General features: G+C 43.6%; 1 protein-coding gene across 1 annotated transcript in view; it reads left to right on the top strand.

Annotated features, from left to right (window-relative positions):
* Nucleotides 1-14264, top strand: part of PROX1 (prospero homeobox 1) — a 318666-nt gene that overhangs the window by 75723 nt on the left and 228679 nt on the right. The gene's annotated exons all lie outside the window — the stretch shown is intronic.

Genomic DNA, 14264 nt, shown 5'->3' with positions numbered 1-14264 from the left:
CTCACTTTATTGGCCAAGGGAGCATAGCTTTCAACTTTTCCCTTTTCTTGCGAGGAATCCTATTCAGAATAAGGGAATTTCCCTTAAAAAAAGGGAAACGTTGACAGTTTTCAAGGGAGCTGGCATACAGCTTCCAGGTCATGTGGCCCGCATGACAAGCGAACCAGAACAGCGCACGGAAACGCCGTTCACCTTCCAGCCGGAGCGGTACCTATTTATCTACTTGCACTTTGTGCTTTCGAACTGCTAAGTTGGCAGGAGCAGGGATCGAGCAACCGGAGCTCAGCCTGTCGTGGGGATTCGAACCGCCGACCTTCTGATCGGCAAGCCCTAGGCTCTGTGGTTTAACCCACAGCGCCACCTGCGTCCCTCCATTAATAGTGGGTGTGCTGAAATGATTATTTGGTATTCACTGGCAGAGGAGCCCAATGGAAGTTTGATCCCTCCTCACCTTTGGAACAACAGTATCCCCGTCTGCATCCTGCCAATGCCACACCACAAAGTACTTTTAAGAGCCCCATTCACTTTCAAATGCAGTTTTCAACATAACGTGGAATGAAGCTGTTATGTGAAGAGCAAAAATCCCAACATTCACATGGTGGCCGGAACTTGTCATATGCTTCCTTAGACCCCTATCTAATTTCGAAAAACAAGTACACCAAGCTCCCTCTTTTAAGAACTGTCCTCTAATGGAGTCTTTGCCTGGCCTCCTTTTTGCATTCATTTCCCTCCAAACTGTCAGTCAACGTCAGAAAGGATGTATGAATCAAAACTCCTGTTCTGATGGAATTATAGAAACTTGCAGGGGAGGGAGGGAAACCCCCACAGGTGAAATTGTGTCAAATGCAGGTTTAACTACATAAATCCTCCTCCCACCCTCCACTCTTCCTTTTAAATTGAGACATCTGTCTAATCTCGCTACTTTTGGGTAAATGAATATAGGCACCACTGAAGCTTATCTGAGCCTGATGTTAAAGGAAAAAACATTTCAATGGGCATATTTGCACCTGTCAGCATTTACTCTGGAGTTCATTCTCCTATATTAATGCAACTGACATCGAAATGCTTCAAATGAATGTTAATGTCAACTCTACTACAACACTCATTCTTGCCTGTTTTGAAATGGGGATTCAGTCCTTGAACCCAGTTGCAAGCGGAAATGGTACCAAAGGCTGATAAGATTTGGCAAGCTTCGCCAGCAATGAGTGGGAAGACTGTCACTTAAGAAGAGGAAGAGTTTGTATTTGATATCCCGCTTTATCACCACCCGAAGGAGTCTCAAAGCGGCTAACATTCTCCTTTTCCTTCCTCTCCCACAACAAACACTCTGTGAAGTGAGTGGGGCCGAGAGACTTCAGAGAAGCGTGACTAGCCCAAGGTCACCCAGCAGCTGCATGTGGAGGAGCGGGGAATTGAACCCAGTTCACCAGACTACGAGTCTACCGCTCTTAACCACTACACCACACTGGCTCTCTTAAGGTCCATACACCACACTGGCTCTCTTAAGAACAGCACTCCTCAGAAAGGTCCATCTAGTCCAGGATATTGCAACCATTATTAGTGGAGATAGAACACAACTAGTGTGTCTCGGAGCCCTTGATAGCCTTTTCCTCCAAGAATTGGTCTAATCTTCTTCTAAAGCCATCCAAGTTGGTTCCCAGCTCTGCCTCCTGTGGGAACAAGGAACAGATTCTCCCCTCAACCATGAGCCCTGCGTCCATTGAGGGACCCTGCCTATTCAAGGGTCTATGGACATGAACAGGTTTCAGTGGAGGTTGACCCATTAGGAGAAACAGGGCACTGCCCCCATCAACCTCAGTCTGCCCTCAGCCAATCCCCGCCTGCCTGCCTTCTTACTTACCACCACTTAGGGGGCAGCTCTGGTTATCATTGGCTCTGGCTCCACCTATCACCCGTCTCCTTGCCTTTCACCCCACCATTCCCAATCAGCTCCAGCCACCAATGACTGACTCTTTCAACGTTGTAATGAACTTCCATATGGAAAGGGGCTACCAGCCAAAAGTGTGGGGGGAACCCCATCTCATCTTCTGCACACATTAAAAAAAAAATCATAGAATCATAGAAATAACCATAATCATAATCATAATCATAATCATAATAATTTTTATACCCCGCCCTCTCCGGCCAGGGCTGGGCTCAGGGTGGCTAACACCAAATATGAATTACAATAAAATGTAATAGAAAAACAACAACAACAACAACAAACGAGCAGTTAATTAAAATACAGTTTAAAAAACAGCTTCTTGAGACAGGGCCTTTAATGTTAGAGGGAAGTCTCAACACTAGTCTAATTTCATTTCTGGGCATCTAACGGGTTCAACGCTTGTGGGCAATGAGGCTTTGCATACAGTTCAAACTCTACTCAAAGGCCACATTCGCAATATATATTTAACACGCTATTAAATTGCCATGGAATTTCCAGAGCTGGAGTTTGCATAGTCCCCTGTGAAGAGGGATTGACTGTTAAACCTCTCTGCAGATTGTAGCTCTGTGAGGGGAATAAGAATAAGAATAAGAATAATTTATTATTTATACCCCGCCCATCACTCTGGGTGGCTTCCAACAAAATTTCCCCAGTCACTCTGGGCGGCTTCCAACAAAATATTAAAATACAGTAGTCTGTCAAACATTAAAAGCTTCCCTTCAGATGTCTTCTAAAAGTCTGGTAGTTGTTGTTCTCTTTGACATCTGGTGGGAGGACGTTCCACAGGGCAGGTGCCACTACCGAGAAGTCCCTCTGCCTGTAACTTGGCTTCTTGCAGTGAGGGAACCACCAGAAGGCCTTCGGCACTGGATCTCAGTGTCCGGGCTGAACGATGGGGGTGGAGACGCTCCTTCAGGTATACTGGACTGAGGCCGTTTAGGACTTTAAAGGTCAGCACCAACACTTTGAATTGTGCTCGGAAATGTACTGGGAGCCAATGTAGGTCTTTCAAGAATAGGGGTCCTCTCACGACTCTCAGCACCCTGAACAAACTACAGCTCCCAGAATCCTTTGTGGGAAGCCATCGCTGTTCAAAGTGGTATGATAGTCAAAAGAGACTACGAGGCTCTCGGCAGGAAATTGAAGCAATTAAATGCACAAATTGTCATCTCATCTGTCCTCCCAGTTGAACGACGTGGCCCAGGGAGAGAGGGAAAAATAGTGGAAGTGAACAGCTGGCTTCGCAAATGGTGTAAACAGGAACAGTTTGGATTCTTAGGTCACAGACTGCAGTTTCTTGAAGATGGACTTCTGGCAAGCGATGGGCTGCACCTCACAACGGTTGGGAGAAATGTTTTTGCCAAAAATCTCAGAAACCTCATCAGGAGGGCTTTAAACTGACTAATGTGGGGGAGGGAGACAGTGCTCCTGAAGGTAGGAGTCTATCAATTGATGAAGATGATCATCCAAATGTCATAGACCAAATGGAGCAAACAGCACACAGACCTAGTGGTGGGAGGAAAAAATCCTTAAATAAGAGACACGGGGGAATGATTAATGGACTTCAGTGTCTGTACACTAATGCGCAAAGCATGGGAAATAAACAAGATGAGCTTGAGCTCTTGGTACAGCAAACTAAATATGACATAATAGGCATCACTGAAACCTGGTGGGATAAGTCCCACGATTGGAATGTAATAATGGGGGGATACAATCTATTTCAGAGAAACAGACCAGACAAGAAAGGAGGAGGAGTGGCGTTATATGTCAGGGATGTGTATACCTGTGAAGAGATCCAAGATTTAGAACCTCAAAGCCAAAGTGAGAGCATTTGGGTCAAAATTAAGGGAGAGAAGAATAACAGTGACCTCATTGTGGGAGTTTACTATAGATCCCCAAGCCAAACGGAGGACATAGATGATGCCTTCCTGGAACAGATGGCCAAGCATGCAAAAGGAAGGGAGATAGTAGTAATGGGGGACTTCAATTACCCGGATATTTGTTGGATGTCAAACTCAGCCAAGAGCATAAGGTCAAACAGATTCCTCACTGGCCTTGCAGACAACTTCATTGTCCAGAAAGTGGGAGAAGCAACAAGAGGAATAGCCATTTTAGATCTGGTCCTAACCAATGTTGATGACCTGGTTAGTGGGGTAGAAGTGGAAGGATCATTAGGCGCGAGTGATCATGCTCTTCTGAAGTTTACTATACAGCGGAAAGGAGCAGCCAAGCATACTAGGACTCAATTTCTTGACTTTAAGAAAGCCGACTTCATAAAACTTAGGGAAGTGCTGGGTGAGATCCCATGGACAGTAATACTAAAAGGAAAGGGAGTTCATGATGGCTGAGAGTTTGTTAAGAGGGAGATAGTAAAAGCACAACTTCAGGCAATACCAATGAGACGGAAACATGGAAGGTGCCTAAAGAAGCCAGGGTGGCTATCTAAAGAACTTTTAACTGAGTTAAGATTAAAAAAGGATGTGTACAAAAAATGGAAAAGGGGGGAAACCACCAAAGAGGAATTCAAACAAATAGCCGGCACGTGTAGACACAAAGTCAGAAAAGCTAAAGCACAGAATGAACTCAGGCTTGCTAGAGAGGTTAAAAGCAACAAAAAAGGCTTTTATGGGTATGTCCGTAGCAAAAGGAAGAACAAAGAAACAGTGGGGTCACTCAGAGGAGAAGATGGTGAAATGCAAACAGGGGACACAGAAAGGGCTGAACTCCTCAATGCCTTCTTTGCCTCAGTCTTCTCCGATAAAGAAAACAATGCCCAACCTGAAGAATTTGGAGCAAATGATTCAGCAGAGGAAACACAGCCCATTATAACTAAGGAGATAGTACAAGAATACTTGGCTAGTTTAGATGTATTCAAGTCTCCAGGGCCAGATGAACTGCATCCAAGAGTATTAAAAGAACTGGCAGATGTGATCTCAGAACCACTGGCAGTCATCTTTGAGAATTCCTGGAGAACAGGCGAAGTCCCGGCAGACTGGAGGAGGGCAAATGTTGTCCCTATTTTCAAAAAGGGGAAAAGAGAGGACCCAAATAATTACCGCCCAGTCAGTCTGACATCAATACCAGGGAAGATTCTGGAGCAGATCATTAAGCAAACAGTCTGTGAGCACCTAGAAAGGAATGCTGTGATGCATGGATTTCTGAAAAATAAGTCATGTCAGACTAACCTGATCTCGTTTTTTGACAGAATTACAAGCCTGGTAGATGAAGGGAACGCAGTGGATGTAGCCTACCTTGATTTCAGCAAAGCATTTGACAAGGTGCCCCATGATATTCTTGTAAAGAAGCTGGTAAAATGCGGTCTTGACTATGCTACCACTCAGTGGATTTGTAACTGGCTGACTGACCGAACCCAAAGGGTGCTCATCAATGGTTCCTCTTCATCCTGGAGAAGAGTGACTAGTGGGGTGCCACAGGGTTCTGTCTTGGGCCTGGTCTTATTCAACATCTTTATCAACGACTTGGATGATGGACTCAAGGGCATCCTGATCAAATTTGCAGATGACACCAAACTGGGAGGGGTTGCTAACACCCCAGAGGACAGGATCACACTTCAAAACGACCTTGACAGATTAGAGAACTGGGCCAAAACAAACAAGATGATTTTTAACAGGGAGAAATGTAAAGTATTGCACTTGGGCAAAAAAAATGAGAGGCACAAATACAAGATGGGTGACACCTGGCTTGGGAGCAGTACATGTGAAAAGGATCTAGGAGTCTTGGTTGACCACAAACTTGACATGAGCCAACAGTGTGACGCGGCAGCTAAAAAAGCCAATGCAATTCTGGGCTGCATCAATAGTAGTATAGCATCTAGATCAAGGGAAGTAATAGTGCCACTGTATTCTGCTCTGGTCAGACCTCACCTGGAGTACTGTGTCCAGTTCTGGGCACCACAGTTCAAGAAGGACACTGACAAACTGGAACGTGTCCAGAGGAGGGCAACCAAAATGGTCAAAGGCCTGGAAATGATGCCTTATGAGGAACGGCTAAGGGAGCTGGGCATGTTTAGCCTGGAGAAGAGGAGGTTAAGGGGTGATATGATAGCCATGTTCAAATATACAAAAGGATGTCACATAGAGGAGGGAGAAAGGTTGTTTTCTGCTGCTCCAGAGAAGCGGACACGGAGCAATGGATCCAAACTACAAGAAAGAAGATTCCACCTAAACATTAGGAAGAACTTCCTGACGGTAACAGCTGTTCGACAGTGGAATTTGCTGCCAAGGAGTGTGGTGGAGTCTCCTTCTTTGGAGGTCTTTAAGCAGAGGCTTGACAACCATATGTCAGGAGTGCTCTGATGGTGTTTCCTGCTTGGCAGGGGGTTGGACTCGATGGCCCTTGTGGTCTCTTCCAACTCTATGATTCTATGATTCTATGATACTGCTTTAAAGGCAGGGTGTGCAAGCGGCCAAAGGCATCTCAACCTTGACTTTCTGTTTTCCTTTCACAAACCCTTCGTTCCTCTCAAAACACTCCTCCCCCCCTCCACAGACATGCACTCATGAGTGCTCCCACATGAGTCGCAGTTATCAGAATAATAATTAACAGGCTCTCATTAATTTGGGATCAAACAATGGCCCCTAATGAAGCCGAGCACAGCCAATGTGCTCCCTGGAAGGGAGGCTCGAGCTCTCCTTACACCTGGTGGCACATAGTCCACTGCAGCCCACGAGGCGTCAAACTGACCGTAAAGGTCTGTCTAACATTGAGTCAAGGACAGTTAATGGATGCTGGAGCACAAACAAGAGTGCTCCAAGCATGTCAGTCAAGACTAACCTGAGGCGAAAACATCAAAATGCAGGTTTGGAGTTTTGACATTCCTGCAGGCTCTGTACGCCTCGCCAGCGAATTTTTTAAAGTCAATATCCCCCTTCTGCTTGTGAACACTTTCTATCTGATGAGTAGGGGTAATGGGGACCTGATTGAACTGTGACTATAGTCAGACTTAAAAAGACAGCTTTGAATGTGTGTGTGTGTGTGTGTGTGTGTGTGTGTGTGTCTCCCCCTTCTCACCCCCTTTCCAAAGGTCTGTGATAACAATAAAGAGAGTTTACACAGATTATCACAGGCTGTGTCTTTAGACTTCAAGGTTATATGATTAGGAAATTAGAAATGAGATGAGATTAGAAAAACCACAGAACAGGGCTTCCCTCCCTCCCTCCCCATCCCCTGTTGTTATTTTATTTTTTTAACAAAAGGAAAGCTTTTCACAAATTATCTGTGTACTGAATTTACACAGAATCTGATAGATAAATCTTCTAATATTTGGAAATGGATAAATGTGGTAATGTAAATAGGAGGAACCAGCTTTAGAGCTCGTGGCTGGCAGAAGTTCAGGAAACATATTAAGTATTCTAATTCGCTTAAAGCTTACTTATAAAAACATGCATACTGTGATCTAATAAAATGTAATGATTCATACGCAGAACAGTAGTGAACAATAATAATTGCTCTCGATGAACGTACCCAGACTGTTATACAGTAGACTCGCTTTGCTTCCAATTTCAGATTAAATTATTGCCTTGCTCGCTCGCTTTGGCCTGGCGGATTGCAGCAATTAGAGCAAAAATGTATATTGCACAAACAATGGTGGAGGGGGTGCAAGTAACAGCCCTACAGAGAAAAACATTTTAAAGAGCTCTTTGGTGAGTTTAAAATAGCCATAGAAGTTCATAGCTTATGGTTTTGCCTCAAGGTTTTCCCTTTCCCTTTACCCAGAATATAATGTGGTCTCTTTGTTTGGTACAAGTCTTGAATTAATAGCAGGCCTTAAATGAATAAACAGGTGCATATCCTCCAACATTTCTCTGATGAAAATAGGGAAGTCCCATTCCATACTGATAATTTTACTATTTATACCCCACACATCTTACTGGGTTGCCCCAGCCACTCTGGGCAGCTTCCAACATATGTACTGTAAAACCATAATAAAACATTAAACATTTTTTTAAAAAACTTCTCTATACAGTGGTACCTCGGGTTAAGTACTTAATTCATTCCGGAGGTCCGTTCTTAACCTGAAACTGTTCTTAACCTGAAGCACCACTTTAGCTAATGGGGCCTCCCGCTGCCACCGCACGATTTCTGTTCTCATCCTGAAGCAAAGTTCTTAACCCGAGGTACTATTTCTGGGTTAGCAGAGTCTGTAACCTGAAGCGTCTGTAACCTGAAGCATATGTAACCCGAGGTACCACGTACAGGATTGCCTTCAGACAATACCCTCCAACATTTCTCCAATGAAAATAGGGACATCCTAAAGAAAAGTGGCCACCTCATGAGAAGAGAAGACTCCCTGGAAATGACCCTGATGTTGGGAAAGATGGAGGGCACAAGAAGAAGGGGACGACAGAGGACGAGATGGTTGGACAGTGTTCTCGAAGCCACAAGCATGAGTCTGACCAAACTGCGGGAGGCAGTGGAAGATAGGAGTGCCTGGCGTGCTCTGGTCCATGGGGTCACAAAGAGTCAGACACGACTAAATGACTAAACAACAACAACAAAGAAAAGTGGGACTTTCCGGTATCAAATCAGAAACCGGGACGGCTTCTCTAAATCAGAAACAGAACGGAATGGACTTAAAGAATGAACAAATGCAGAAGTAGCAGGACCAGAACCAGACTTTCTGTCCACCCCTAATCTTTTCGCATGTCCAGTTCACACACAAATGCGCTCACATGATCTCTCATTCCTATTAAGCACTTGATAACTTGCAGTTAGTTGTATGTGTCAACAGCCTCCATTTAAAAGTACTGTATTTGTGATTATGTGAAACACCAAGGCACAGTCCACGATGTCTTCTGTCCACATAGGCCAGTAATTCTACTAATTGCCCCTCATCGGCTGAAGGATTTTTTTTTTGCACTATGGGATTTCCCTTCATCTCATCTGCACATGTTCCCCACACCCTCCCCAAAGCTTCTCTAGAGGCTTGGGGGAACACCTAGAACACATTTAGAGGGTGCATGGACGATTAAATGTACTGTTGCACAAGCAGAAATTCTTGCACTGGCAAAATGTTCTCCTTAGAGCAATGTTGGGTTCGACCCATACAAGTTATCATGCCGCTGTATTGAACTGCTCTCTCTTTCTCTCTCTTCCACACTTGTAGGAAATAACCTGATAGGACTGCGAAGTATTTTCCTGTGTGATTCTTCACAATGTCTCCCCCTTTGAGGGAAGTTGCCGCACAAGGCAAAGCAGTTAGGAAATTAAACAAATCTCCATCACCATCTATTATAGCCATACCTTTGGCTCTTAACATAAAGTAATGATCTTATGTCAATGTCATGAAAACGCCAAAGAGATGAGGCCGTATTAAGATGTCATTATGATGGCAAAATGATGGCAATTCCAGCCTGTAGGGACTGTGTGATGAGACCAGCAAAAACAAACTCAATGCAAATCTATCAGAGCACATTATCATGTCAAGAGAAGGGGGCCCTAATAGGCCTTTTTCTTACTCCGCGAGGAGCAATATTAATTGCTGCCTTCGGGAAAACAACCACCACAACAATGTATCAAAGCAACAACCCAAATAATGTCAATAAGCATTAGCTGCCTACCAACTCATTTCCCCCATTTGACAATACTGTTGCCTGCCACCCCAATCTCTGAGTGGTGAAAGATTCCAGGGGTTTCAGGAGCTTACCCAGGGTTCGTGTTTCCTTTGGGGATGAGGCACAGCTGAGACTATGGTGTCTTTATGATATATGGTTTATTTACACATATATACAATCTGAGCTTACAATGAAGGGGTTCACAGCGTTAACACCCTAAAAGGGTCCTGTTTCTCCCATGGTTGCAGTCTTGAATTCAAACATGGTGTTCTATTTTCAGCTTTCTGCTTTACTTCTAGGTCACATCACTGCCCCTTTCAGTAATAATAATAATCATAATAATCATAATAATAATAATAATAATAATAATAAATTACAGTGGTACCTTGGGTTACAGACGCTTCAGGTTACAGATGCTTCAGGTTACGGCTCCGCTAACCCAGAAATAGTACCTCGGGTTAAGAACTTTGCTTCAGGATGAGAACAGAAATTGTGCTCAGGCGGCGTGGCGGCAGTGGGAGGCCCCATTAGCTAAAGTGGTACCTCAGGTTAAGAACAGTTTCAGGTTAAGAACGGACCTTCAGAACGAATTAAGTTCTTAACCAGAGGTACCACTGTTTTACTTATACCCTACCCATCTGGCTGGGTTTCCCCACCCACTCTGGGTGGCTCCCAACAAAATATTAAAAACACAATAAAACATCAGATATTAAAAACTTCTGTAAACAGGGCTGCCTTCAGATGTCTTCTAAAAGTCAGATAGTTGTTTATTTCCTTGACATCTGATGGTAAGGTGTTCCACAGGGCGGGTGCCACTACCGAGGAGGCCCTCTGCCTTTGTCCTAGCTATCTCTGAGTTGATGGAGGGCCCAATCCATTTGTCATATCACACATAGCCCCCTTCCTTTGTTCTGTTAATGGCCCATCACCCAGGTCTCAACATAGACCTGGCTTATATTTTAACACCTGCTGAATCCAGGGGTTAGAAAGATCTCACATACGCCCTACTTCCCCCCAAACTCATAACAATACACTTTTTAATAGGCTCATTCTACACCCACCATAGATGCTTACAATGAGTCCACTTTGGACTCAGTAACAATCTCTCATCCAACTCACCACCATCTTGCTCCAGAGGTAGTCAGCCCAGATAGTATCTCTGTGTATTGCTTACCTGAGTGAAAAGCTAAAAAGACTGTGCCTCTAACCCAGAAGATCACTCTTCGTCCCTTTCCTCATTTGTTGATAGTCCAGGGGTGTGTGTGTGTGGCTTCTGGCCTCCTTTAAATGGGAAGAAGTCCTGGGACTGGCTGATGCATCTGGGAGATCTGTTCCAGTGAACCAAGTACCATTTTTGTCGCCCATTTCAATATGAATCCAAGAAACATCCAGCATGGCTTTCACATTATTATTATTATTATTATTATTATTATTATTTATATAATGCCCTGTACACGGAGGTCTCAGGGCAGTTCACAGACAAGATCGCAACATATATAATCAGAATAAAAACAACAACCCAGTAACACCCTCCAGAAAAGGGGTATAGGGTGTCAAACAGATCAACCAATGGCCTGGTTAAAAAGGAACGTTTTTGCCTGGTGCCTAAAGGTGTGCAATGAAGGTGCCAGGCAAACTTCCCCAGGGAGAGCATTCCACAGATGGGGAGCCACTGCAGAGAAGGCCTGTTCTTGTGTTGCCACTCTCTGGACCTCTTGAGGAGGAGGCATGCAAAGAAAGGCCTCAGAAGATAATCTCAGGGTCCAGGTAGGTTCATATGGAAAGAGGCAGTCCTTAAGGTATTGTGGTCCTGAACTGTTTCAAACTGGTTGAATCAGGATGTTGTAAGTAATGATCTTTCCAAATGTCATGTAAATTAGAGCAGGGCTTTGAGGCAAAAGTAGGATCAATGGCCAACTTTATTTATTTTATCAATTTCTCAAGCACACTACACAAAATACTGCTTGAGTAGTACTATAAGCAAAAGGCACATTGGCAGAAGGAGGGGGCAGGTTCATGCTTTGCAGGGACATGGTTCATGGTTCATGCCCGCCAGATGTTTTTGGACTCCACCTCCCATCAGCCCCAGCCAGGGATGATGGGAATTGGGTGTCCAGGAACAACATCCAGAGGGCAATGAACCTGCCCTGTGGAACGCCCTCCCACCAGATGTCAAAGAGAACAACTACTAGACTTTTAGAAGACATCTGAAGGCAGCCCAGTTTAGGGAAGCTTTTAATGTCTGATGCATTACTGTATTTTAATATTTTGTTGGAAGCTGCCCAGAGTGGCTGGGGAAGCCCAGCCAGATGGGCGAGGTATAAATAAATAAATAAATAAATAATAATATTATTATTATTATTCCTGCTCCTCTCCAAGTATATGCTACAACTTCCCGTTTCCAGGACTCTGGCCAATGAGAAGAAACAAACCAGTCAAGAGAGAACTGTACATTACAGCCAGCCCATGTTGAGAAGGGCTGTAACTCTGTATGAGAATCCATGCTTTGCATGCAAAAGATCCCCTGTTTAATTCCTGGACACTGCAGGTATGGTTGGGAAAGACTTTGCAAATCCACCATGGGAAGATCACAATGGTCCAACTGGGTATAAAGTGGTTCCACATGTAACATGTGGAAAGTGACATTTCAAATATTTCCAACCAAGTTTGATTTTTTTTTTTTAGTGTAGCACCTACCCCTCACCCCAAACACATTTTTTTTTTAAAAAAAAATAAATAAAAACAACCTATGCTTAGGTTATAAAGATAATTGTGTACAGCCTCCGAGTCCATTACCAGTATATTAATGGTTGGCTTGAACTTTGGAAGCCCTCAGCTCAGCCGTAGAGCCTGAATTCCCAGATGGTCATTAACTGTCTAATGAAAGACCACCATATCTCTCATAATTACTTAACATCTTGTCCATAAAAACACATTACACAAAGTGGGTTTTTAAATATTTAGATCTAAATTACATTAAGTAAATGTTAGTCTTGGTAAATAAATTTGATAGTGGAAAGGACTGTCTGGAATTTTCTTTAAAAGAAAAAAAAAATCTTTTTTCACTCTTCTTCCTAGCAGCATTGACAAACAAACCTACCCTGTACAGATCATTTGTAAAAGTGACGTTTCAAATATGAGTGATTCATTTAAACTCCATGTTGCTATTAAACAAAGGCATTTAAGCTCTGGAAGTAGCAAGCTTTTTAATAATAATAATAATACCAACTTCTTCAATTAAAAAGATTATCATAAATGGGTTGGGGGAACATTGATTTACCCATGTTGACATTGGTTGACCTATGCAATAAGGGCAAGAGAGAAAATAGGTTGAATCCAGATCATCGTCGTTGTCAATCATATTAATACAGTGGTACCTCGGGTTACATATGCTTCAGGTTACATACGCTTCAGGTTACAGACTTGCTAATCCAGAAATAGTACCTCAGGTTAAGAACTTTGCTTCAGGATGAGAACAGAAATCGTGCTCCGGCAGCGCGGTGGCAGTGGGAGGCCCCATTAGCTAAAGTGGTGCTTCAGGTTAAGAACAGTTTCAGGTTAAGAACGGACCTCCGGAACGAATTAAGTACTTAACCAGAGGTACCACTGTACTGCCCTTCACCCAAGGATCACAGGGCAGTTTACAATATAAAAACACAGGAATACATACCATAGTAACAAACAAAACAATAGCTTAACCCGAGGTACCACTGTATTGCTATCTCTATATCTACCAGTTAAGAATGGGTTGCCACAACACGCTTGAATTTTGGTGAAAGTCGACATACAAATGTGAATGTTAGCTCTTTTCAAAATTTGGGATGGTTAAGTGAATAGGAGATATGTACCATTAGTTTATGCCTGATGTATAGCGTAAGAACATAAGAAAGTTCTGAGAAGCTGTTGGAAGGGAGGGGAGAGAGAAAATTGGATGGGTGGGCCGAGTGGAATGGAGTATCCTGGAAAAGGGCACATCTGGCTGGCTGGAACCCTCAACCACTCCAGACTTGCAAAGTTGGATTGTATAGCTCAATAACAGTTTTCAGATGGTGCAATGCCATTCAACTTTACCCACTTGGCACAAATACAGGCAGTGGCCTTGAGTGGAAAAGGTTTATATCCTATTCCCAATCTGCTTGAGCCAGTACGTTCCTCCTGATTGCCTGCTTATTAAATTCCGGTCAGCCTTAACAACAGGATACAGCTCCACCCAACCTATTTTAATAGGCCTCCAATTACTTGATTAAGTTTTGAGGGAGGCAGGAGGGAAATGTGACTGGATTTACTACTCTAAACACCTGACTTCATTAATAAACGAGGTCTCCTGGGTGTCCCCTGAATCCGCCTTGGAAAAAGGCCCATTTGCTGCCATAAGATTTCTTTATTTACCCACCTAAAAGAGACTTCACAGTTGGCACAATCAGTCTGAACTAGGAGCACTGAGAGAGGTAAAGCAAATTAAATGTCTGGACATGCCATTGAAAATACCCTCCCTATGTTTCAATGGATCTGCTAGTAATTTCCCATTCAGCGGGATGCAGTTGCAATCCAAATCCAAATCTGGAAAACATTCAAAGTGCTAAAGCCTCATGTGTGTCAATGGGAGACACACAACTTTCACCAGACTGAGCCCCAGAAATTGACAGGTCCATTTTATATGGGCGTTTTCTTTGCTTGCTTTTTCCTATCCCACTTTTCCTCCAAGAAGGTCACTGAGGAACATAGCTCTCCCTCTCTCCATATTA

The sequence above is a fragment of the Podarcis pityusensis genome (assembly GCF_964106645.2).
Source record: "Podarcis pityusensis genome assembly, chromosome: 3".
Classification (NCBI taxonomy): domain Eukaryota; kingdom Metazoa; phylum Chordata; class Lepidosauria; order Squamata; family Lacertidae; genus Podarcis; species Podarcis pityusensis.
Note: the sequence above shows the minus strand (reverse complement) of the source record. Positions and strands in the feature narration are given on the sequence as shown.